At 36.1% G+C, this 27,158-nt stretch overlaps 1 long non-coding RNA gene across 3 annotated transcripts in view; it reads left to right on the top strand.

The window, feature by feature from the left end:
• LOC136847677 (uncharacterized) overlaps window positions 1-27,158 on the top strand; it is a 682,743-nt gene that overhangs the window by 74,729 nt on the left and 580,856 nt on the right. For all 3 annotated transcript variants that reach the window (XR_010855798.1, XR_010855797.1, XR_010855799.1), the window contains exon 4: window positions 13,930-14,071. This is a non-coding gene — a long non-coding RNA (uncharacterized lncRNA). The remainder of the gene's footprint in view (window positions 1-13,929; window positions 14,072-27,158) is intronic.

Here is a 27,158-nt window from a genome sequence, read left to right as displayed (position 1 = left end):
AAAGGCGAATTAAGGGTACAGGTTTTACTCTTTTCTAAAGTTGAACGAATAGGCAGCAAAAAGCTAAACCTTGATTTCGTTATATCTCTTGCACATTGTGTAGACAACATTGTATAGACAATTGCATATATGGACAGGGTCATACAACATATATACGAGTGGGTTTGTTTCTACATATGTGCCTTTTTGATTGTTTTGTGTTTGTAAATATGCGTGAGAATGCTTTTACGTATTTGTTCTCGGTGATGTTTCCTACGATCACAGACTTTTATTTCTTAACTTGTTTTCTGTAAGTGAGACACGCCGACATGCATTTGTGTGCCCATGTATTAAATAACTTCAACTTGTGATACATGTAAAATGATACTACCTATTTAATGAGAAGTTTATAATGTTTTATGATCTTTAAATAGTATCCAACGTAGAGCATTTCAGTTATCATAGACTTATGATATATTCAGTCCTTGCATAAGCGTTTTAGGCTCAGGTTTCGTCTCTATTTTTTTGTCGAAGCTGGTCATGTAAGAGCACGGGGCCCTGCCGTTTGGCGGCCCGTTTGTGGTAAGGTTTGAGAGGGAGTAGGTGACTTGGCGTAGACCTCCGGACAGCAGAGACGTTGTCTAAGTTTACTCTATGACCATAGAAAACATAAATACCGCACGTCTAATTTTCAGTGATTATATATATATATATATATATATATATATATATATATATATATATATATATATATATATATATATATATATATATATATATATATATATATATATATATATATATATATATATATATATTCCATTTTAAAACATCAGTCAGTTTTCCCCCATAACACAAGGCTCCAGGAAAAAAAAAACCATAGAACTGCCCGTGCCACATTCATATTGTTATTGCTGAGCCGTGTGTGAACTCGTCCGTGAATGGCTTGTGTGTTTGTGCGTGATTGAAAAGAAAAATTTCTGCATTGTCAGTGTGTGTTTATTGCAGAGGCAAAGCAAACTTTAGGTAAACCGTCTTCCCATTATCAAAACTAAAAACCGTAAACATGAAACAGAATGCAAACGCTAAGTGGTAAAATCTTGAAAATGAAACTTTAGAATAAAACTTGTTTGATGTTAAGTAGATATTGGGAATGAAACACCCAACCGAGTTATGTAGCAAAAATGAGATTAGAACAGAAATTACTTTTCTGTTTAAAACAAACGTGTTTATTAGCAAAGAAATTGAATACTTATGATTTTAAAGCAAATTCATGAAACATGGATTTTATGATCATGTTTTAGAGATAATTGGTATCCTTGTCACTTGTTTGGCAGATTGACTAAAATCAAATTAGATAAGACTAACTTCAGACGTGCTTAAGGAACAAATGTATCTGTACCCTTTACAGTGAATCATAATAATGTTGAATATAACCTCACAATACTTTCCAGTTTGATATATCTTCGTGGATAACTTTAAGCATACAATCAGATTCAAAGCGACTCCTCTGATATTACTGCAAACGTTTATAGCAGGGTCTCCCAAGCAACTTGCAATGTTTATGAACAGTAAAGCACTTCGACTTTTCCCGTGTGATGCCATCGGACAGGTGACACATGCAGTTCCTGTTCGTCCCCTCCAGCATTCTTATTAATCTTGCACAAAACTTATCGATAAGTTGGTATGAATGAAAACTTCCATTGTCTGAATTTTTCAGAAAGTTGTACACTGATCTGATGTGTGGATCTTTACCATTGATTCTGGTTCAGTTTTTTTTATTGACCTGTGAATGTGTAAAATATGTGGTATGACCCACTTAACAAGTTTGGGGATCACTGTTCTGTAGTATATATACATGTATAATTGTCCTAAATGTAGTATAGGATACGTATCCATGCTTATTCATGCAGTTATTCATTTGGTTGTTGGTCGCCTTGGTAGTGTAGCGAAGGTGTGAGTAAGGGGGCTGTGTCTACGAACTTACTAATTTATTTAAACAACAAACAGGAGAGGCCTACGGTTGTAGGTCAGTGTCTGGAAGGTATGCTGGCTTTAGATGGTCGATGGAGACCCAGGCAGCTCTGCCGTCCACTGTCATTTGGTAGGCCTTGTCTCTTCTCTGGATGACACACTATGGTCCCGAGTAGGCTGCGGAAAGGGGCGAGAGCATCCAGTACTTTTGCAGGCTACAGTCATCTCTTCATTGTTGATTGAGAGGTCGTGCCATGTAAGGGCGGGATTGTTGCGCCACTGTCGCTGTAGGCCCACATCATCTCTTTGCGATAGGCTATCCATGAGCTGGATGGTGTTGACGCAATTTCTCGAAAGTGTGTCCGCCACAGTGTTTGCTTGAACCCTTCAAATACTTGATGGTGCAAGAGTGTTCAGCTATTGCTGATAGGTGACGCTGTTGTTGTGCTGACCATGCATCTGCTGTCTTTGTGAAGGCATGCACCAAGGATTGATGGTCCATTTGTATGACAAACTACCGTCCTTCAAGCATGTGGACTGCTATGAGCTCCCTGTCGAATGTGGAGTGCTTTTGTTCCGCTGATGTTAACTTTCTGCTGAAGAATGCCAACCACCGAAGACCATCATCTGTGTCTTGCTCTAGTACTGCACCCTTCGCTGTGCCACATGCGTCAGTCGTCAGAGTGGGGGGCCTATAGGGTAGAGGAAAGATCAGTGTGGATACAGAGGTTATTGCTTGTGTTGCTGGAAGAAATGCATTATCTTGAACTTCTGACCAGCTTAAATTTTTAGGTTTTCCTTACAAGCATTTCTAGATCGGACTTATGATTTTAGCAGTATTTGAGATAAATCTAGATAATAATTAATTAGTCTGGAAAATTCTTGTACTGCTTTCATTGTTGTTAATTTTGGGAAGTCGGTAAATGCTTTTACTTTTTCTGGGAGGGGTTTAATGCTGTCTGGGTTTATTTGATGTCCCAGGAATGCCACTGTTGTCTTTTCCCATATTTTCTTCAAGTATCTACAGCACCCTTTTGACGTCCTTAAGATGTTGTTAGAGGTTGGGGCTAAATATGAGTATGTTGTTGACATGACCACGCAGAAGGGAAGGTTGCCTAGCAGTTCGTCCATAAGTCTTTGGAAGGTTGCCCATGTGTTCAGAAGGCCGAAACAGCTGTAGTTGAGTATGTAGGTGCCGAAGTGGGTAATGATTGCGGTCTTTTCTATATCTTCCGTCACTACTGGAACTTGGAAGTGTCCCTTCAGCAGGTCTGTCTGTTTTGGTGAAGATCTCTGCTCCATTCGTTTGTTTGGTTACACCTGCTGTGTTTGGCAACGGGTATCTATCTGGCTTTGTTTTGACATTTAGGTGCCGGTAATCTCTGCATGGGCGAAGAAGGGGAGGTCGCCCAGCAGTTCGTCCATAAGTCTTTGGAAGGTTGCCCCTGTGTTCAGAAGGCTGAAACAGCTATAGTTGAACGTGTAGGTGCTGAAGGGGTGATGTTTGAGGTTTTTCCTATATTTTCCTTTGCTACTGGAACTTGGAAGTGTCCTTTCAGCAGGTCTGTTTTGGTGAAGATCTTTGCTCCGTTCATTTGGTTGGTTATACCTGCTATGTTTGGCAATGGGTATATATCTGGCTTTGTTTTGATATTTAGCCACTTTGGGATCGAACCCAGGTCTTTCAGTTGAAAGGCAAGGGCGCTGCCCACTAGGCCATACAAGTCATAAAAGAAGTTGGAACCTGAGGGCAACTGCACCCAAGGAATTACCTGGGCAAGCTAACTGCTTGCATACCAGCGTGTTTTCCCCAACCTCCCAACTCGGCAATAACCCAGTTGACAGCATTTCATTCGAATTATCCCTTCTGAGTGAATAAGATAGAAATAATCAACACACAATGACGTGTGGAACAGGAATAAATTTCTGACTCACTTCAGGATCGAACCCAGGACTCTCAGTTGAATGAAATGCTATCAATTGGGTCATTGCTGAGTCGGGAAGTTGGGGAAAACACGCTGGTATGCAAGCAGTTACCTTACCCAGGTAATTCCTTGGGTGCAGTTGCCCTCAGGTTCCAACTTCTTTTATGACTTGTATGGCCTAGTGGGCAGCGCCCTTGCCTTTCAAATGAAAGACCTGGGTTCGATCCTGAAGTGAGTCAGAAATTTATATATGTATATATGTGTATATACATATATATACATATACATAATATATATATTATATATACACATACATATATACAGTATATATACATATATATATTAAATATAATATATATGTATATATATATAACATAAATTATAATATATATTAGATGTATCATATATATATATATATATATATATATATATATATATATATATATATATATATAAATATATATATATATATATATATATATATATATATATATATATATATATATATATATATATATATATATATATATGTATATTGTATGCATATTGTAATGGCCTGCTTCGACCACCACACACTATACTGTCAGTATCACTTGCAATATTCGCTATCCTACGATGAAGTCCACAATTGGTGGAATCACATGCCAAAAATAACCACTTAATGTGCAATTCTATTCAAGCAGGACAAGTAAACAATGATAAAAAAATCACTTAGTATTTAACACATAACTCAAAGACAGAAATGACACCTGAACCTCGTAAATACATAAACCTCATGACTAGAATACACCTTTAATTAACCAAAAATCAAAACACACTCACGCTGCTAATGACAGACTGCAAATCAATTTTACACAAAAAGGAGGGCCCCAGACAGAAATAGGTCAAAAAGAACAGAATAGCCTAACCTGTACACTTTAACTTGTGTGAATTATATATATATATATATATATATATATATATATATATATATATATATATATATATATATATATATATATATATATATATATATATAAAATCTTTAGGTATGGACGTTTGAAGAAATTTGAATAAATACATACATACATGCATTTGTCTCTTTTTTGAACTGTTTTCTTTTGTCTTGGCTCACTACTTTATTTTTTGAAAAATGCAGTTAAAGTCCAACAGGATGTGTTTCATGTTATTGACAAAGTTTCAACCTGAAGAGTTACATCTTCAATTTTATTATAGTATCTTCGAAGATTTCCTGCTAATATTTTTTACTGACGCTGTTAGCTCATTTTGAGAAAATCTTCCCTTCCTTGGGGACTGGAACACTTTAATCTTATAGCGGCTATAAACAGCTATTTTTCCGTCCTTTCACAGCGTCGGGTGTATTTTTGTTTTGTGAGGTATAAGAAAATAAAACATGAAAATGATTTTAGTCTCTCCATTTCCGGAGTGGCTAAGTGTACGTGTTTGGCTGTTCACATTTGAATTAGATTAAGCAAATATGTAAAAGAACTTAGGAAAACTCGAGAAAATGCGTATACATATACATTACTTGTGCAACGTGTTTCTTGGAAACCATAGATGTACTTAGTTATGGGATAATTATATTCACACACACACGCGCACACACGCACACACACACACACACACACACACACACATATATATATATATATATATATATATATATATATATAAAATATATGCATACACATCAAACATACCAGATTGCAGCTCCCTAGCCTCAGTAGTTTTTATGTTATTTATCAAGGTTATAGTTAGCTATGATCGTGCATCTGACACCGCTATAGGTGCCAACAACACAGGCCACTACCAGTCTGTGGCTGAAAGTTTCATAGGGCGCAGCTGAGAGTTTCATGGGCTTGGCTTAGAGTTTTATAAAGAATTTTAGACTACAGAAAACTGAATTGCGCCTAAGAAACTTCGGCACATTTTTTACATGCTTTTATTTAATTTGACTTCTGTGTTTGTCTGTCTGTCTCTGTCCTCAAATCTTGTAATTCAGTTTTCGACTTGTTCCCTTCATCTGATGGACTTGAAATTTTGCATGGTTACTCAGTCCTGGTGACAATACAGCCTTACATGATCAGTAGGTCAGCAGTGACCTCTAGTGACCCTACAGTGACCTCTCCCAGTATCTTAGATTTGTATGAAACTTCGGATTTTTCACAACTTCTTTGACATGGTAAAATCTATCTTCTATACAATCCCTTTCCTTTTCCATCCCCTCCTCCTTCCCCCTCCCCAGCACACTATCAAGTGTTAATTTAGCTGTGTCCTCCACCTCTCTTTCCTCTTCCCTCCCCCTCCCCCTCCCCCTCCCCCTTCTCTCTTATATCCCTTTCCCCCACCCATCCCGCACCTCTCACCCTTCCAAAGCACACGATCAAGTGTTAATTTAGCTATGTCCTCCCCCCCCTTCCCTCTTCCATCCCCTCCCCTTCCTGTCCCCTCCACTCCCCCTTCCGGTGCATACGCTCAACTGTTAATTTAGCTACGTGCTTCCCCTCGCCTCTTCCCTCCTCCTCCTCCCCTCCCCTCGCCTCTTCCCTCCCCTTCCCTCCCTTCCCTCCCCTCCCCTCTTCCGGAGCACTCGATCAAGTGTTAATATAGCTGTGTCCTTTCCTCCCATTCCCTCTTCCTCTTCCTCTTCCATCCCCTTCCCCTCCCTTCCCCTCTTCCTTCCGGAGCATGTGGTCAAATGTTAATTTAGCTGTATCCTCCTCCTCCCCTCCCTCTTTCATCCCACGCTTCCCCCCCATACAGAGCACACGATCAAGTGTTATTTTAGCTGTGTCCTCCCCTTCCTTCTTCCCTCCCCCTCCCTCATCCATCCCTTCCACTTCCACCTTTCCTCCCCACCAGAATCCTGATGTGTCTCAAAAATAATTTTTTTACTTTTTAGTGCATTTTAATAAAAGCATGTCTAAAAATTTACTTTTTATTTTGTATTGTTTATTTGTTGTAGATAGTAATGTCCTTCTCCTCTAATACCTGCTCATGCCTATCAAACTTGTACTCTCCCGTTTTTCCTCCTAACTCTCAGAACACTCGGATCCATTGTACTTGTCACTTCTCAAACATTTGAAATTTTTCGTTCTTCATGCAGTTGTACTACTCAGATCTTTTCAACAGCTTTAAATTTTTTCTTTCATCCATATTTAGTATCTACACTTCATTTCTATAAAGGAAAGTTGCCTCAGCACTCTCTTTTTACATGTCAACCTTGGCGTCTGTAGACGCTCAGGCCTATTCATAATCCTTTGCATACACCCTGATATCTTTCTTGTTTTGCCCACTTGTGAATCTCTTGTTTTCTTATCACTATCTGTAATAGATTTTCTCAGATACCTAGACGAACCAACCATTTCCAGTTTTCCGTTATTCAAATGAGCATTCATTGCTCCATTTTTATGGTCTATTTACCATCACAGACTTGCTTACTCTTGCTCAAGGCTACCCTCACCGTATTCTTGCTAACGGTTTCAAGCTGGTTCACTAGTTTCTAGTGGTCTTTTCCCTGTCTTCAGTCATTACTGTGTCATCTGTATCAACTGTATCTCACTATTTACAAATCGTTTATGTACTCCAAAACTTTGCACCTAATCCCAGTGTGTTTTGTCTTACTTTTCTCATCAGTCATTCCATCAAGATATCAAATAGCCATGGAGATTTTTGCATCCTGTTCGCACAACTACTTTTATACCATATAACATTAGCTTTGCATTTATCATAAAAGCTTTAATTGATCTTAACAACATACATTTAATTTAATACCATACGTTCAACACCCGTAGATCCGTATTTTCTCTCTCTTATTTTATTACACGATTTTTCTACGGTTATGGATGCCCTTTATAGGTTTTACCTTTATTATTAATTTTTTCGTAACCACTAGATACGCATCCACACACCATCTTTCTTGTCCACATCCACAACGTTCTTCCCTTGTCAGTACCTCGTTGGAGGGGTCGGTACCGTTCTCGACTAGCACTTTGCTGGCCTACGTTCGAGTCTCCGACCGGCCAGTGAAGAATTAGAGGAATTTATTTCTGGTGATAGAAATTCATTTCTCTTTGTAATGTGGTTCGGATTCCACAATAAGCTTTAGGTCCTGGTGCTAGGTAAACCAATTGGTTCTTAGCCACGTAAAGTAAAATCTAATCCTTCGGGCCAGCCCTAGGAGAGCTGTTAATCAGCTCAGTGGTCTGGTTAAACTAAGGTATACTTAATTCTTCCCTTGCCAATTCTTCTGCAATCTGTCTTAATTTTAAGACAACATCATACTCTACACCTTCCCAAGTATACTGAGTAACATGTGCCTGTTAATTCTTACATTCTCCTCTATCACCTCTGATCACATTTCCAAAGAAAAATTCCTCTCACCCATTCCTTTAGGGCCTTTCCATTATCCAGACATACCCTGCACATGTCTAGCCCTGCATCACAGCATCTCAGTTGCAACCCATCAACTCCTGGTGATTAACCTACAGCCTCCTTCACAAGCATTGAGCAACCCCATCTCATCGTGCCAATCGCTTCGCCTCTGTTTGAACCATTTTAAGAATAATTGCATTTCCTCACTTCAAGATCAGATCAAAAGGAAAATTATCTATGTTATGTAAACATCACTATTTACTCAACTGTAAATTGGTGTGGTAAAAATAATATTTTCAGTGATTTCTATTCTCTTAGTTACCGATTTTAGCTGCATACACGTGTGTATATATGAAAATGATGTTATGTTCAAATGCTGTTGATAATTGAAACCGGTAAGCATAACGTAAAGACAGACTTCAAGTAATAGGACTATATTGTACTCCCCGCAGAGTATAGTCAGGTTAAGTTTAATATTTAAAGTTAACGCTGTTCAACAACACGAGCACTTCTCATCCTATAGATCTAGTGAGATGTCGGAGATAGTGAAGGGGGATGGGTGTAGAGTGAAAAGGAACTTATGCACAGAATCTTCAAGGACAGAATTAAAATATTCACAGATGGAGCCATGTAACTTTCAGATAGACCTAATGGACTGAAGGCCACAATTCTTGTTGAAGAGGAAGATCTCAACTTTTGCTTCCGGATGAAAACAACTTCGGCCATTCGTCTCTGTCCACGTGGAATTGGCCCTGTGAATTGGTTTCAGAGATTTTCCATTGAAAATTCATAGAACAATTCATAGAACTCGGATGGCCTCTCAGAAGTTCAGATAAAATCTCCTTGACCTAAAATAGTTTATTTTGCGTTTTTTTTTTTTTACGGAAATTTATAAAATGGACAGTTTCCAAAAAAAAAAAAAAAAAAAAAAAAGAATTTGGCTTTTCTACGATATTTCGGGATTTATTGTTATGACTAGAGTTGCATGATGAATATACATTAAAGGTAATTAAGTTTCAAAAGTCCTCATTAAATCAGAGGTGCGTTATGCATAAATCTTGGAAAATTAATATCGCGAACTACAGCAGTGTATAATCTAAAACGTTTTAAATCGATCAAATGTTGCTGCATTAAATAATAATAATAATAATAATAATAATAATAATAATAATTATTATAATAATTTATTATTATTATTATTATTATTACTATTATTATTAATTGTTTTTTGTTATCCAAAATTACTTTAGTTTGAATTTTTGTTGATATATATATATATATATATATATATATATATATATATATAATTATTATGTATGAAAATTGTGATATGTATATGTATTATGTATAATGTATATTTCATAATTATATATATATATATATATATATATATATATATATATATATATATATATATATTATATATATACACGTATTCATGTATGTACTGTATATTCACTCAATATATATAGACACGTATTTATGTATATACTGTATATTCACTCCTACCTAATTTTCCAATGGCCTCGAGGGAAGTGAGGCAACAGTGTGTGCAAGATATCTCACCTTTACACAGTGGCATTGTCAAACTACATTCATTCCTCTCGGCATATACCCTTAAAAATTTATATAGATGTATGTATATATATATATACATGTGTATGTATGTCTGTATGTATATATATATGTGTATGTATATATATATGAAGAAATAGATCCAAAATTGCAACGGACATCTATAAGGGAAGGTTAATCCAAGTGACCGATATAGGTCAATATATATATGTAAAGGAAATGTGCTTGAGTGTACCCTGAAGCAAGAGAAAACGTACCTAAGACTGCAAGATCATAGTACAGAGCTGTTTGAGAGCTCTGGTTTAACGACCACTGCTCGAAGTAAGGTAACAAAAATAGGAAGCCGAGATGACCAGCAACCATAGGCAGCGACGCATAGGTACTCCAGTCAATGAAGCAACCCATTAATAAAGACAGAAGGGATTTTTTGAGTTCTCCCCGTGAATTAACGTGTCTGTCACACGCATAGTCGTGAGGGCTTGAACAGCGGTTCATCAGTGTCCCTGAAATTCCAAAAATAAACACTAAAATTAACTTAGATATTCCTTCTTTCCGCACAAAGTTTTCTTGTAAAATTTCGAAACTTCCCTTTTCGAGGGTAAATGAATTACCGCCCTCAAAGGAAGCATTCAGATTTTTCCTCGGAAGTTGATGAAAATTATTCAGGAGCAGATGATGTAGCCAGATGGCAGGAGAGAGAGAGAGAGAGAGAGAGAGAGAGAGAGAGAGAGAGAGAGAGAGAATATGTAGTTACGCATATATAGAGAGCGAGAGTGACGCCAATAGCATTATGGTCTGAATGCTATCGTTGTGTTCAATGTAAAATATTCGATGGATAAGAAATTTTACCGAGCTAATCCGACAAACATTTAAGATTTCAAGTAGCTCAAGCATCCTATCAATATGCAACAAAACATCAGTGCAATATAATGTCATTTAAGTTTTTTGAATGACTAAAATGGCATTCAAGAACTTACATGAAATATATTGCACTGGGGTTTTTATTGCATATTGATTATTAATGCCCCAATAATAACTGCGTTGCCAGTACAAAATGAAATATTAAGAATATCCTATCAGTATATACATTTTTCTAAAGTGTTTTCTTTCTACTAACACCAACCTGTCGACACCAACAAAACCATTAAGTAACGGTGAGCCCTCATAATACAACAGGGTGGGACACGACTTGAATAACAATGGAATTCCACCGGCAGAGTCGTTGCATCTTGTTCTAGGCTAAATTGCCCGGCAGACGTGTCCTGCTTTTGTACGATTGCATTTCGTCGGTTTTATTTCGGTTTTTCGCCCCCTTTCCATAAGTTGGAAAGGGCGAGAAGACTGCTGCACGCTGTGGCTTGCCTTTTGTTCGTGATTTGCGTATTATTCATAAATATCTGAATTGATGTAAACATATAGCTTCATGAAAGTTTATTTTTATCCCAAACTTCATATATAATATATATATATATATATATTATATATATATATATATATATATATATATATATATATATATAATCAGTATAGCTACAAACGTCCTTTAATATCCATTCGCTCTACCTCGGAAATAATATATTTTCATATATGTTACACACACCCGTGGGCTCGACCAACGAAGGACAAGAACTCAGGACTACAGTGGACGCTTTAATCACACGGTGATGTGATAAAAGTTATATATATATATATATATATATATATATATATATATATATATATATATATTATATATATATATATATATTTATATATATATACATACATACATATCTACAGTATATAAAAAGTGTGTGTATTGTGTACTTGAAAGTGTATACATTTTTATTCAGTGTTTAAATACTCGGGCAGCCATAAATTACTACAGTATATACATGTTTACAGGTATTAATGACATATATGTTCCAAAGATATTAACATGCGGCTACATGTCCGGTATAATTTTAGATGTAAAATAGCCTTTCAAAATAATGTTAGACGAACTCCAGGCGATTTTGTAGGCGCCAGCGCTGAAGCTCGAGAAATAAGTATATTTCATATACATGCACATACAGTACGCTGTGTCTGCTAGACTTAATCTCTTTTCCAGATATTACCAGAGACCTAATCTGTCTGGAAGCCGTGTGGCTTGTGTCTAAGCTTAAAGCAAACAGCATTTCAAACATTGATGTATAAGGGATGGTGTCACGTCATGTAGTTTATTTGGTTTTTTACCATATGTTGCAAATATTTAGATTAAAATGTTATCTGTGCTTGTTAGAAGATTGTTAGCACAACCCAAAATGCATAAGATATTTTTTTATGAAGGCCAGAATTAATAAGTATTTCTACTTACTTTTGTCATACGCACAGAACGCACCATCTCAAGGTACACACATACACACACACATATGGATGTGTGGATATCTGTATGTTTGTATGTATATATATGTATGTGTATGACGCCCAGCTTTGCTCTATCAATCAGGTAGTGGAACTACAAGTGGTTCGGAATTTTGGCCAGATTCAAAATTTAGTTTAACCTTTGACATCTAGGTGTGACCTTGACCTTCGGCTCGCTCTGCACATGGACATCATCAATGAATTATACGTTCCAAATAGTCTGCCTTATATAGTTCAATTTAATGATATGGGCAAGTTTTAATTCTCATTCAGCCTTTGCAATCTCAATATGAAATTGACCTCGCATGCACATCAGCTTCATGAGTGGATCATGCATGCCGAATAGAATAAGAATAAACATTTTTGGAAGCATTGAATTCATTTTTGACCTTTTACCCTCAAGTATAACCATGTCCGTGCCATGGACCTCACTGGCGCTGGGTTCATTTGCATTTTACATGTGAAATGTCAAATCTGTATGTTATAGCTATGCAACAAAGTAAAAGGTAAATACCAATGTGACCTGTGATCATAACCTTGACCTTTGCTATGTATGTTGGCTGCTTTTGTTGATTATGAATGGAAAATATGAGGTGTATCTTGTTTCAAAATTAAGTCCTAGGTTACATTCTTCCTTGAACTTAACTATACACATTGACCTGTGTTTGTGAATTATGCATGCGATTGTTGAAACTCATGTTTAATATGGCTTAAAGACCATAGCTATAAATAAATTCCTGTAAAGAGTGTTCCTTTTAGTGTTGTCTCGACCTCACTCTGACTTAGGCTTCATTAGAGGACTATGTAATGTAAGTGTAAAGTCTCTAATTTGCAAGATTCAAAAGTTATTGCAAGGTTATGCTATTCGCTCTCTAACCTTTACTTTGTGGGCTATAAAGCCTCTTGTAAAGTTCAACATTTACGGCTAAGGATAAATTACCTCTTGACCTTTGAACTCTATTAATTTTGGCTAACTGCAAGGCAGGTTCAGTAGTGCAATATGCATACAATATGTGACTTTTGACCATTAAGTATGACTTTCACCCTAAACTCACTTCGGCTGTCAGCTATCATTAGTAGGATTCTGCATGGCAGATGTAACTTCTTCCTCAAGTATATTTTAAATTTTTAATGAAAACTAAATTCCTCTTTGGCATTTGACCTCTTTAACTGACTTCATTATTTGATTTCATAAAATATGAAGTCTTTATCTCAAATAGTTCCAAAGTTATGGCCAAAGTTAGATGCCCTTTTGATCTTTGACCCTTAAACGACCTTGACCTCATTTGGCGCATCGGCATGTGAAATATGAAGTGTCTGGTAATGTTAAAAAGAATGGTCTAAGTAGAAGTTCTTTGACTTTTAACGATGATTCTCTCTCTCTCTCTCTCTCTCTCTCTCTCTCTCTCTCTCTCTCTCTCTCTCTCTCTCTCTCTCTCTCTCTCTCTCTCTCTATATATATATATATATATATATATATATATATATATATATATATATATATATATATATATGTATATCTATATTTGTAAATAGATTTTATATATATACATATGTATGTATGTATGTATATATATATTTATTTATATATATATATATATATATATATATATATATATATATATATATATATATAAAGTTGTAATATATGATTTTAAAACTGTATGACCATGTACGTCATTACATAAGACAATCAGTATTATTTTTTTCACTTTTCCAGACGATGCTGATTTCACCCTGGCACCATTCATGGCCCCCCGGGAGGAAAGTGCATTCCTTAATTTCATTCGTACTCCATCTTATTGCAGTAGCCAACGCTTCAAAGCGACGTCCAGGGACATGTGAACGTGCTAGGTTGTGAGGTAAGTTATATTCTGTATTCAATTCCATTTATCTTATTTTTGTTGTCACTAGCCTTATTTGTGTTTAGTTCCAATCGTGACATCTCGGTTGTGTATATTGTATTCAAGAAATGTAAGTTGTTCAGTGAAACAATGCTAGCTCGTTTTTATAAAACTGTATGACCATATATATATATATATATATATATATATATATATATATTATATATATATATATATATATATATGAAATTTTTATCACACATTCATATACAATCATGAAGCTACAAATGTTTAATATCAATTCCATCTACTTGCAGAATATCCCTGATTGGGAATTATCACAAGGGAATTTTTAAGTGATAAATGGATTGGTACTGCCTGGTCTCGATCCCTCGACACAGTACCTTCCAACGACTCCATTCGATGGTAAACCTTGAAAGGTGAGTTCTGTTAACTTATAAATATAAATTTATCTATATATATATATATATATATATATATATATTTATTGTCATATTTACGCACACACACATATGTCCTACGACTAAAACATTTTGTGTTTTCCATCTACCAAAAGTTGTCCAAAACAACACTGAAGAGGGTAGATTTTACACATTCTTAAACAACTGTTTCCCTGACTGATAGGTAATAATTGTATATAAGATATATATATATATATATATATATATATATATAATGTGTGTGCAATGCTATGTGTGTATACATACGTTTTTACAGGAAGACTGAAATCACCAGTTCATTTTGGGGATTTTGTAAATCCCTGATTTTCCAATCTTTCTGTAATTATACACACACACACACACACACACACACACATATATATATATATATATATATATATATATATATAATAAAATGTATAAATCTACTAAACAATAGTAAGCACAAATGTGGTTTAATATGCAGTCCACTAAAGCTTGGGAGTAACTTACAACAGAGAGAAATTACGATGAATAAGTTTGAGGATGAAGCACTTAGCAGTTATAAATCCCTGTTATTCCTGAGGTATAGTTAATTGGATATTAAATGATATTTGAGGCTTTGATATTTGAGACCAAAAAAGTCAATCATATATATATAAATAAATATATTTATATTATATATATATATATATATATATATATATATATATATATATATATATATATATATATATATATATATATATATATATATATATATATTTTTTTATGAATGTACGCCACTGTATCGCTTATTTTCTTAATGGTTCAGTAAATTTGCCGTTTGACTAGGGGGATAAGGTATAGCCACAGTATAGGGAGTGACAGGAGATTTTTAGGGAGTGGGAAAACACCTGAGAAGCATAATGACTGTTCCCTTCTTTTTAGTGAGATTTGTTACCTTTAATGTACCAGTGTGTCTTTGTGAATAATGTAAGTGTTAAGAAGCACAAATCTCGCTTAGCAACGTACCAGTCATTGTTATTTTTTTCTCTGGTTGCGGTATTTCGGCTGTATTGCATGGGCCTATTAATCACAGTAAACTCCAGCGCCTCTTGAAATACGTATTAATATGTATATTTATGTATATAGTGTATGCGTGTAAAGAGGATGGCTAGAAGCACATCCATTTCTTACGATTTAGAAAATAATCGCATAAAACTTAACACATTGTTATTTGTGATAGTCAAGTGACGCAAATAATCCTCTTGTTCTCGAGCAGTCTAGAATTTGATATCAATCAAGAGTTCCAAAGTCACAAACACAAATTATCTTGTCATGTCAGAAATGTTTGGAAACTAGTCGTGCAGATGGGTCTAACCTTTCTTAGCGTAAATGTCTTTCTCAGAAATCCCTATCCCAATCTAATTCCCGTGAAACAAGATGAAATACTGAATGTGACTGACAGATACAGAGAGAGCGTTATGTAGCATTTTATCTATATAATCTGGATATTACAACTCTAACAGAAAAAGTAGAGTACTGCCTTATCTTACTTAAAATTAAAAGCGTCCTTTTGCTTATTAAAGGGAGTTCTTATTTCCGCATGTTTCAGAGGCGCTGACAGTAGATGTATACAAAATTAAGTCTTGCTTATCTGCTTTGGGTTACTTGAAAATATATATAAGTTGATGCTTTTAAAAATGTGGATGTACCTTGTGCATAAATGTTTGTCTCAAAAGCAGGCTTGCATTTTCATTAATCTCTTCGTTTGCCTCAGTGCATTCCTCTGGGTGCAGTTGCCAACGTAGAGCCTCTCTCTCAAGTGAATGTCCCTGAAAAAATAAATAAACCCCAAAAGCAAGCTTTGTGCTGACGTGTCTATTGAATTTCACCCGAGTGGCGACATAATTTCGCTTACACGTTTCGTTAACTTAATCATGAAGAGAGAAAATGAAATTTTGTAAGATTCTTTGTCATGGTCCTGTGTTGCACGGCAAGATAGTTATTAATGATGGTCCAGGTTTATCCTCAAAGAATTTCTGTGAAATGCAAATTAATGGTTTTTTAATGCTTTAAATTCAGTGTTTGATAGAAGGAACAATACACAGTACGTGTGGAAATACTTTTTCAACTTCCCAGCGTAACAAATATTATCGCAAGCATAATCATTGTACAGTGTAACTCAGTTTATAGTTAATAATAGCATTGTTTTTGATTTGTCAAATAGGCAACGCAACCGAATTTTGGCGGTTTTCGTAATCGGGCGTTGTCCATTGTTTGAACAATGTGGTAGTGTAATCTGACTTTCATGCGTGTATTTCTTTTAGCGATTTGAATGTATTGTTTTCTGGGCTGCCGTTTGTATGTCACAATTTCTTCCAGTGAATTTTAACCTTTCATAATCGTCGTTTCTGGGACATGCTTTAAAGGTCTTGCAGCCAATCATTACATTTTCTTGTGCACTTTCTCCTGAGGGAAATTAAGTATTTTGTGATCTTAGGAACTCTTGACTTTAGGAATCCGGCATACTGATTTTATCCAAACATTGATATCCATGTTTCCCTCGTAGCATTTAATTTCTCTTCATGCGCACATTTCAGAAAGATATACGGATCGTTTCGTAATCTGGCGAGATTTGTGCAGCGAAGCATTTCAGATTAGGTTTTCTGCAAATTGTCATCAGACAAGATTTGTGCAGTGAAACTTTTGTGATCCGGGTTGCTACATTTTGTAGTCTTGTACTTGGTTGTCATGCTTCCATTTCACTAAGATTTAAGTCACGTATTCTGGAATTCTAATTTTATCCCTGCTCATGTTCTGTTAGGAATTTGAGCTTTATGCAATCTGGAATTCTTGCTGGCGTTCACTCATTATTTGTAGTGGAATTTAAACATATCATAATCTAGCATTTTAGCTTGTAATCGACATACAATGCTGATTTAAGTGCCATCCTACTGACACTAAAAGAAATTTAACTTAAATTTATGATGTGCTCTAAAGCTCTTAGAGGAATTTGAATTGCTAGCGTCAGTTGGAAATATAAAAAAAATATAAAATATTTTGATAAATAACAAGTAAATGGCTCAAAATTCCTACGATTCGTTTGGCATTTTTGGATACCTTCTCAGGTATAAAGAGGAAAAAGGGAGGATTGGCAGATCTCGCGAGAGAGCCTGATTGGTAGTAACCAGAAAATTATATGATGGTAATTATTAAACACTCCTAATTAGTGGATTTTTCATGTCAGAGCAGTTCCCAACCGTTCTGCATTGACTTGTGTGGCACTAAGTTTAACCAACATGGGGACTTCAGAAGTCATTTTCTCCCCTGGGTGCTGAGATGAGGAGGGTACCTATCTTTCCCCAAGGGGATATGTAAAGGATGTGAAATACAAAGTAAGAGGATTATTCAGTTTTGTCAAAGAAGTTTTGTTTTTTGTTTAAGATAATTTTATGAATTCGAGGAAGATAAAGTGTTTATAGAGTATGTACAGTGGAGTGAATTAATGTTTCCTGTAAGATTTAAGATTTCACAATATTTATTTATTAATTAATTTATTTTTTGGTCGAAATGATTTAAAACCGAAACATATTATTGAGGTCGATGATGATAATCATTATGATGCCTGATTACATGAAAAATCAATCATTTGATATTTAGTTCTTTAATTTTTAATGTACTTGAGAACTTCGTTTTTTGCCATTCTGCTATGCAGCTACACATTTCGATTGTCAGAAAATGCATATTACATATTTTGTTTCCATTTTTATTGCATTTAGAATACAAAATTAGGCTATCCAGAGCCTTAATTCGTAGATGAATTAATAGCAGTTCTTGTCATGGGACTGTGGGTACAGAAGAGAATAACGAAATTCAACGAGAGTTCATCTGTCCTGTATGTAATCCCAACAGTTTTGTGGTAGTTTTCTGTAATACTTATTAATTTGCTAAAAGAAGGAAAGAGAGACAGACAAGCGTGCAGACAGTCAAGCTTAGAGTTTACTTGATAGACAGGAAAGAAAAGTGATACATACATATATATATATATATATATATACATATATATATATATATATACAATATATATATATATACAATATATATATATATATATATATATATATATATATATATATATATATATATATATATATATATATTTTCCTTTTTTTAAGGGGTTGGCCACCTTTATTATAAAGTATCTTGGGGTAAGGTTGATAGCCTCTTGCCCTTTCTTGGCCCCAGTTGCGAGTACGGTTTTAGTGCTCTTGCCTTGAGCTGTGACACCCACGCACGTACATGAGCATTTTGGTTTTTTGTTACCTTGGCAATAATTTCCCCCATTTATATGTGTTTTACATTTGATAGGTATATTGAATAAGATGGTTGTATGTAAAGCCACCGTTAAGCTATGCATATATTGTGAAAAAATTTTTTAGCGTATAAATTTCTGGTTTAAATATTGCTGGTGAGGTGTGAATACAGTAAATTTTTTTCTCTTGTTGAATTGGTATAATATTTTTAACACGTACTCGTTCCACTTGTATTGTGGTCAGTTAAGCTTGCAGAATACACAGTAATCTGAGATAAGTGAATTAGGAGAAATATCCCCTGCACTTGTGACTGTGTGGGGTTTTCCTGTCACTAGCGTACTGTACCTTCTTTTAAAAACTGTTGCTGAAGTAAATTTACAAATGTGGGAAATAGTTTTCATTTTTGTGTTAAATTTAAAATGAAAATAGTGTCGGCAGGATCAACATCTAAAACAAATGTGGTATAAAAAAGTGACAAACGATGCAATTGATGATGATCATAGAGGACGAGATAATGAACTAACTGTCACAAGATGTGATGATTCCACATCACTAGCGTTCTAAAACAGCTCAAGCTTAGTCTGAAAACAACGCCGACAGAAAACATATATACTTCTGTTTTTGTTGATTCGAGAGTTCAGTATTAATGGGTTATTCTGTCTTCAAAAGAAAAATGCTTTATATAACAAAAGCGAAAGGTTATCTTTCCAAAATTAAAAGCAAACATATATTGTTTATTCTTTAGAAAATGCTCCAGTGCAATTTATCCCTTTTTCTCATCCATATTCTTTTGTTTTAAAAGTTTAGGTTTCTGTAAGTACTGTAGCTTAGTTTAGAATACATGTTTTGACACTTTTTTTTATTGTATTGTTAACTGAAAAAACATCTTTGTTGTAGGTTACTCAGATGGTTTTAGTCTTATTAAGAAATATCACAGTTAATTTCGCACAGGATTTTAATGTTTCAGAGTTCTTGCTTGCTGCGATAAGGCTTTTCACAGCGAGAGAGAGAGAGAGAGAGAAAGAGAGAGAGAGAGAGAGAGAGAGATTTTCTCAAATAAATCTCTCATTCATAGAGTTTAATGATCACAGGTCCTCACAAAAGTTAATAGAACAATCTCGACAAAATTTCTACTTTCCTCAGTCAATATTCTTTCAGAGGTATTTGATTTTGAACCAATAAACAAACTGAAATCGTATAAACGTTTAAATATATTTTCACATTCATGGCTGTAAGTGTAAATCTGTAGGAATGTCAGTATTTGTGGGAGCAGATGTTTATGGTCGTGAAACATAATCGCTGCGAAATATTTCCCCCTGTCAAGAGGGAGTTTACATTTTCATTAATTTCTCCCTCGGCTTTATTTTACTATTCTCGTTGTAATGGCCAAAAAGGATATTTTATTTTCACGTTTATCTCGGAACAAACAAATTAAACGAAATGTTTTGTACCGTTGTAGTGATTAAGTTAAGTCAGAGTGGGGACATAATTGTACTTGGAGGGTTTTTTAACCATGGCCTTGAAAGTGAAAATTTAATTTTGCCACATACTTGGCATGGGTAAATATTTTAGCGGAATAATTGTCAGTGGTAACTTCCTGTGAAACATGCTTTTCAAGAACAAATAAAACGTCAAAAATTTATTTATACGGTGTATGGTAACAACTGACAAAGATATATTCTCAAGCCAAATTTCATCCAGAATTTTATTTGACATTGAATTTTATCCCAGTAATTCGTGAACATCAGCATTTCAGATCTTGATCCATTTTTACAGAAAAGTTTTACGCCTTTGCAGAGGTTCTGTTTGATACCAGTTTTACGCCTTTGCAGAAGTTCTATTTGTTACCACTTACGTGTGGGTATCGTCATTGAGAGGTTTTGGCCTGAAATATTTTGTGACTGAAAAGTAGATCAAGCCCACAAAATGGCGGTTAAGTGATAATGCCCATCAGGGCCCCCTGTATGTTCAGTAAAAAAAATATATATAATAACGAGAGGTGATATATATAACTATTTTTTAAGTTTGTCAATACGGTATACAATGGGCAATAAGATCTGTGGATAATAGATTTGCTGTCGTCCAACCAAAGACTAGCCTCTGAACCGCCAGTAATTGTAATGATGGAAAATGAAGGACACCTTGGCCTGAGCAACGAGACGGAACATCACGTCTCTAGTTTCGGGACTTCATGTTTTTCCTTTTACTCATATGACAGTCATTTTGATGATATGGGTGCATTCGTAATACAGTAATATGTATGGCTCCTGTTCATTCTAAACCCGTTTTAAATATCTTATGAACCTTTTGTGTTTGCGACTGACAAGAAAATATACCAGCCGTCACCGCCACATAAACTCCTGTTTAGTGCGACGACTTTTTGTATCCTAATTTCGGTAAGCTTTGTCGGACGATGGCCTCGGGATATTTTATTCAAACAAATATTTATTTTATTCATGCTCAGTAAAGAAAATTATTCAAAATGCCTTCAATAGCTAATCAGCGAAACATGAATTGTAGACTGACAATAAAGCATAAATATGAAATCTTACTGTATTAATTATTAATGAACTTAAAATATTGATTTACGGCATACTAATAATAAAAGTCTCAAGATATAACCTAATTCGGGACCCCCGCCCAGGGGAACGTTCTGACACCCCATGCATGGGTATGGGCACAGGCTCACATTCTACCACAAGTTCCAGCCAACCTCCCACCGCGAGTGACTGCCCACCCCCGCCGACCAACCCCCCATCCACCCAAAGGGATCAACTCATTCATTTCTCAATATCGCGAGTAACCATGGGTACATTAAATATAATTTCATGGAATATTTTTGGCCAATCCTGAACATGTTCTGCAAAGACTTCAAAGGTAATATTGCATTGCAAAAAATGCTCATTTGGCCACCCGACCTTGACATCTGCAATTCAGTGCATGAAGACTTCAGAACTTTTTCGACCTCATCGATGCAAATTACAGATCGCATCGTAGCCGGTCGGCCATAGGGGCCTTTCTTTCCTGTGGCAGAAAAATTTATGCAGTACAGGGAATGTGATGCCCTATAGGAGTAATAGACTGGTGGGTCTTCAAGTGACAGTAGGGGACTCTAAGATCCTAATAATTAATGTTTGTATGCCCTGGGAAATAACAATAATTTTGATCAATACTGCATGATCATAGGTGAGTTACACAATATTATCCACGATTCTACTGCTGATCATATTGGTATAATTGGGGACCTTAATTCTCATCCCACAAAACAATTCTATAACGAACTTACTCGCTTCTGTCAAATCACGCTCTCCAAATTAGTGATGTGATGCTCCTTCTCCCCTCTTCTTATACCTATGTACAAAACAGAACGGACACAATTACAACCTCCTGGCTGGACCACTGAATCACTTCTCCGCACCTTCATGAATCAGTTGTGACCTGCAACATTCGCTACGATCTTGCAACAGGCTACGATCACATTCCCTTACAGGTGTCATTCAGTAACCCATCCCTCCTTACAGTGAACCCCCTAACTAGTCGCCAACCTGCTGTGAACTGGAACTTTAAAAGCCACCAGAAAACCAGATCCTTTAGGTTAAGGGTGACCACGGAAAATAGGTTGCGGTCAGGAGCTCAACCGGCAGACGCCTTACTTTGCACTAACCCCATATGTAGAAATGACCACCACAGGAGAGATCTTAAAGAATTCTGTTCGAATATAATATCTGCTATGCTTGCCTTCGGCAGGGATACCTTTAGATCTTGTCATGGCAACTCTCGTAACATACCTGGCTGGAATGTATATACGCTCTTGAGAAATGTTTTTACTGTGGAAGCAGAATGGTAGCCCGAGGGAAGGACACTTTGCATTGCTAATGAGGCAGGCGAGAGCGCAGTTCAGACTTGCTCTTAAGCACTGCAGACTAAATGAAAAGCAACTAGAGCAGATTCAGTGTCTAGAAAATTAGAATCTGGCGATTACCCTTGTCTTTTGAATGACATTCAATCCCTAAATCCCAAAACTAAGAAGCTATCACAGAGAGTAGGAGAAGCCGTCGGGGACGAGGCTATCGCAAGAATGTGGGGCGATCACTTCAGCGCTATCCTGAATTGTATAAACGATGAAGACTCCCGAAGGGAAGTAGATAACGTCCTTACTGATAACATTGTTTCATTTCACCAATCATATTACGCCAGGTAACATTAGCGATGCCTTAAACAACTTACCAAATAATAAATCGCCCCACTGCAATGGTCTTCTTGCAGAAGCTTTCAAATTCTTCCACCCGATAATTTACATTTTGCTGGCTGTCCTGTTCAATGCGTGCATAAATCACCAGACTCCCAGACTCCCTACTCTTAGTTCACTTAATAGCATTATTCAAAAACAAGCTAAATGATGTCTTAATAGCATTAATCAAAAGCAAGCTAAAGGATGCAACTGACCCTGGCAGTTATCGCGCGATTGCAATTACTACAATTGCGTCAAAGATACTTGAGTTGGTTCTTCTAGTGAGACTTCTCCCCTTTCTATTTACTACTGACAACCAGTCCGGATTTAAAGCAAACCGCTCAACCGACACCTGCATCTACATCCTGAAAGAATTGCTGAATTATTACCTATCATCAGCCTCTCCTGTATTCCTGTGTTTTGTAGATGTGAAAAAAGCATTTGACTGAGTAAACTACCTGAACCTCTTCCTAAAGCTGCACAAAAGAGGCACACCTCTATATTTAATTGCCATTTTATATTGCTGGTTCTCCACACGTCAGTTCTGTGTCAAGTGGGGTAATGTATTGTCGTACAACTTTGGTTCCCTAAACGAGCTCCATATCTGTTTAATACGTGTACAGATGCCCTGAATGTCAAACTGAACTCACTTCCAATCAGATGCTCTGTCAACGAAACAACAATAAACAATCTCTGCTATGCCATCAATATGGTTCTGATTTCCTCACCAGTGCAAGGTCTCCAGCGACTTCTTGACACTTGCCACAGATATGCAGAGGAGTTTTATATCCAACACAATGAAACCAAGACGCAGTGCATATCTCTGCTCCCGAGATCGCTTAAGTATATTACAGAACCACAAGTTTTCCTCGGAAATCATCGTCTAGAATTCGTGAATGAATTTCTGTATTTGGGCCACGTCATCAAGGACGACCTAAAAGATGTGGCAGACATAGAACAGGGGCGTCGTAAACTGTGAGCTACTAACAACATGATTGCAAGGAGGTTTGCCTTCTGTCACCGAAACGCAGAACTGCTTCTCTTCCGCTCGTAACTACTACAGCATACATGGGCGTTCCCTTTGGACGAGCTGTACCCGAGAGTCCATGAGATTTATTACCTTTGTTCACCGTGACGTTCTGAGACGCCTCACCAACACACTTCGCTACCACGCTGCCACGCAGATGTTCATAGCAAACTGCCTGGATAATTTAAAAATCATTGTTAGGCGAACAATGTCCAGTCTGATCACCCGAATGGGAAACAGCAGCAATTCGCTTATACAGTGCATCCTAAGCAGTGAGGCAAGATGATGATCTGAAATGTGGGAAAGATGGGTTAATGAGGTGTATTTTCCATAAATGGGGTCATCTTCCTTCACACTGGGGTGGCCTGAGTTACTGTATATACTTATTCTCTATTTTTGCAGTGTATTAAAATGTCATCTGCAGAATCTTATTTTATTTTATTATTATTATTATTATTTATGAGAATTCGTAAATGCCTAAATGGTTTTTGTATTTGTCCAGAAGCATCTAGGTCAACGAAGCACCCAGAACTCGACAGTGAATTAAAGTAATGGGTGAATTGGGCTTAGTTGTTATTTGTAAACTGTGGGTGGCATAGAGAAACTAGAAGTCTGTGAAATTTTGCAAGGTAGTAGAAAATGGCCACGAAGGCGCAGCCAGCCTGCCTTGTCACATGAAACTAGAACCTTGTATTGTGGAGTACAATCCATTTTAATTCGATCTTAAAAGCTTGTTCTCATGCAGATTAGTGGGTACTTTTTAGTTAGAATCAAGTTGGCACGGTGACGGATAAACAGAAGTGGCCATCGCTCACAAATAAGCAAATGTGGGTACCTCTCTTATATAAGCAAAGGGGAGTGGCAATTGGTAACTGCACAACAAACGACCCTAGAATGTCTTTTCTAATTTCATGAAGAAAAGTACTGAGTTAGTAAGGAGGTGAGGTAATTTGATCCAAGTTGTACCGGTACTTTAATAGATGAGGCAGATCTGGTGACACAGCTTTTTCATAAGGTAAATTCTCTGATTATTAAACAAGAATCAGTCCATGGTCGTTCCTTCTCTAATAAACGTTAGATCCACGTCAACCCCAAATCCGAAGGATTTTTCGTGATCTTTGGTATGATATCTTTCATTCGGCGGGGAGAGTAAATTTTTGAAGGTTTACTCGTGTACCTTTAATTATTCAGGTGACTTTTGGCTAAAAAAAAGGAACGTAAGATTAAAGCATTAATCAAGGAGCTCGTCCTGCACGTGGTTTTTCAATTAACTTTGATGATATTTGATGATAAGAGAGAACATTCACTCCCTCATTGCTGTGATGAAGAGATTAAAAGTTTGCTGTCGTAATAACTAAAACGTGTATAAAGAAAGACCTAGATGATTATTAAGGTACGGCACAAATCTCCCTCTGCGTCGGTTAAACACACCATCTTATAAGATTTTTGTGCTGCAATCATTCTTTGCTCTTAGAAATGATGTTGGCTTTCTTTCTCTCATGATTTAGTACCTTATTTTCATTTCGTTACTTTTTATCTCTCCCCTTCCGTTTTTCCGCATTTCGTTCTCTCAAGCATTTGACGGTGCGGTGGGGACAAAATTGAATGCTTTTCACTGCGAAATATCCTGATGAAAGTGGATGGTATTAAATGGCCATGGAGGGATTTTACAGAAATTTTGTATGTCGAGTTGAGACTTGATTGATATTTCTTAATTATTAAGTCTCTTATAATAGTTAGTTCTTACATTACTTCGTATATGTATCCGTACGCAAAATTTCATTTCAGTATTACTATATGTAGTTATGCTATGTCAATCAAGCATTGTAGAAAGTACAGTAATTAAACAGAAAGAAGTATGGCCAAGGAGTGACATATACGCTTCGATTATTTCGCATACACAAAATATTAAGCACTTTGATTTTATGTTTTTTAGATACAGATTTTCAGAATGCTGTGGATGTAAATGAAAAGAAAATTCCTTCTCCAGGAGATACTGGTGTGCGAGGGTCATGGCACACATAAATGGTGAATATATAGTTATAAGTGCCTACGTTTGTTGATAAGCTGATAGATCTGGATTAGTTTTAATTCAAATGGGGGTTCATCTTCATTCAGTTATTAGAATTACTTAACACCTGCGTAGAAATTTACTTCGTATTTCAGTTCCCAAAGAAATATTCTTAAGGAACATTCTTATAAGAAAAAGGCTAAACATATCTGTTCCTCAATAGTTCAGCGACTTAGTGATGAAACTGCGTTTTTTGCTACCAGCATGAAATTTGCACAAAGGTGCCTTTCGATATCCTAAAAAGATCTGGATGTGGAGATATTTGAAAAAATGGGTGTAAATAATTTTTTTCGCCCATTTTTCATAATGGCCGCCATAATTGCTAATTTGGTCTATCTTTGCTTCGGAGGTAGCTGAAATAACAATTTTGGTGTCGTAATATGTTTTTGCGGTCAAGAAATTCATTAAAACATGAAAACGCTCTGAGTCTCTTAGTATTAAAATTACTTGAAATCAGATTTATCAAATTAAATTACAACAAGCGGATAATCCTGTTTCTAAGATAGGTTAAATGGTAAATGTAATGAGTAAAGCTATGTTATGAAATAAAAAAAATCCCTAGACACTAAAATATCCCCATTGTGAAAAAAAAAAATAGTTTCCATAGTGTTATCATAATTATGGAGAAAAGAAATTGAAATCCATATTTAAATTTAAATGCATTATACCAGAATTAAGGCGAATTAAGTCTTCTGTGAAATTCCTTAAAATTTTATACTGTACTCCAAAATTCATTTTCTCATGCTGCGGTACATTTACACAGGGCAGTACACTTTAGTGACGCCCTGTAACACTTGCATCCCCCCTTGCAACCCTTTTGTGCAGCTGCATGTTAACAGTTCTCGGCAAGACTTGGATGCCTGTGTGAGGGTAGTCCACGTTGGTTCCCACTGGTCATTGGCACTTCTAGTCCATCCCCAGTGGCTTGGGTCTGGAAGTAGTGGTGACAGTACACAAGCCTGTCCCCATACATGTCCTCCTTGATACACCGCTCATTTAGTATGTTCTTTAAGAGCAACTTTTGTATGGGGAATATTT

This window comes from Macrobrachium rosenbergii, chromosome 17 (assembly GCF_040412425.1).
Source record: "Macrobrachium rosenbergii isolate ZJJX-2024 chromosome 17, ASM4041242v1, whole genome shotgun sequence".
Taxonomy (NCBI): Eukaryota; Metazoa; Arthropoda; class Malacostraca; order Decapoda; family Palaemonidae; genus Macrobrachium; species Macrobrachium rosenbergii.
The sequence above is the reverse complement of the archived record's forward strand: the minus strand, read 5'-3'. Positions and strand labels throughout refer to the sequence as shown.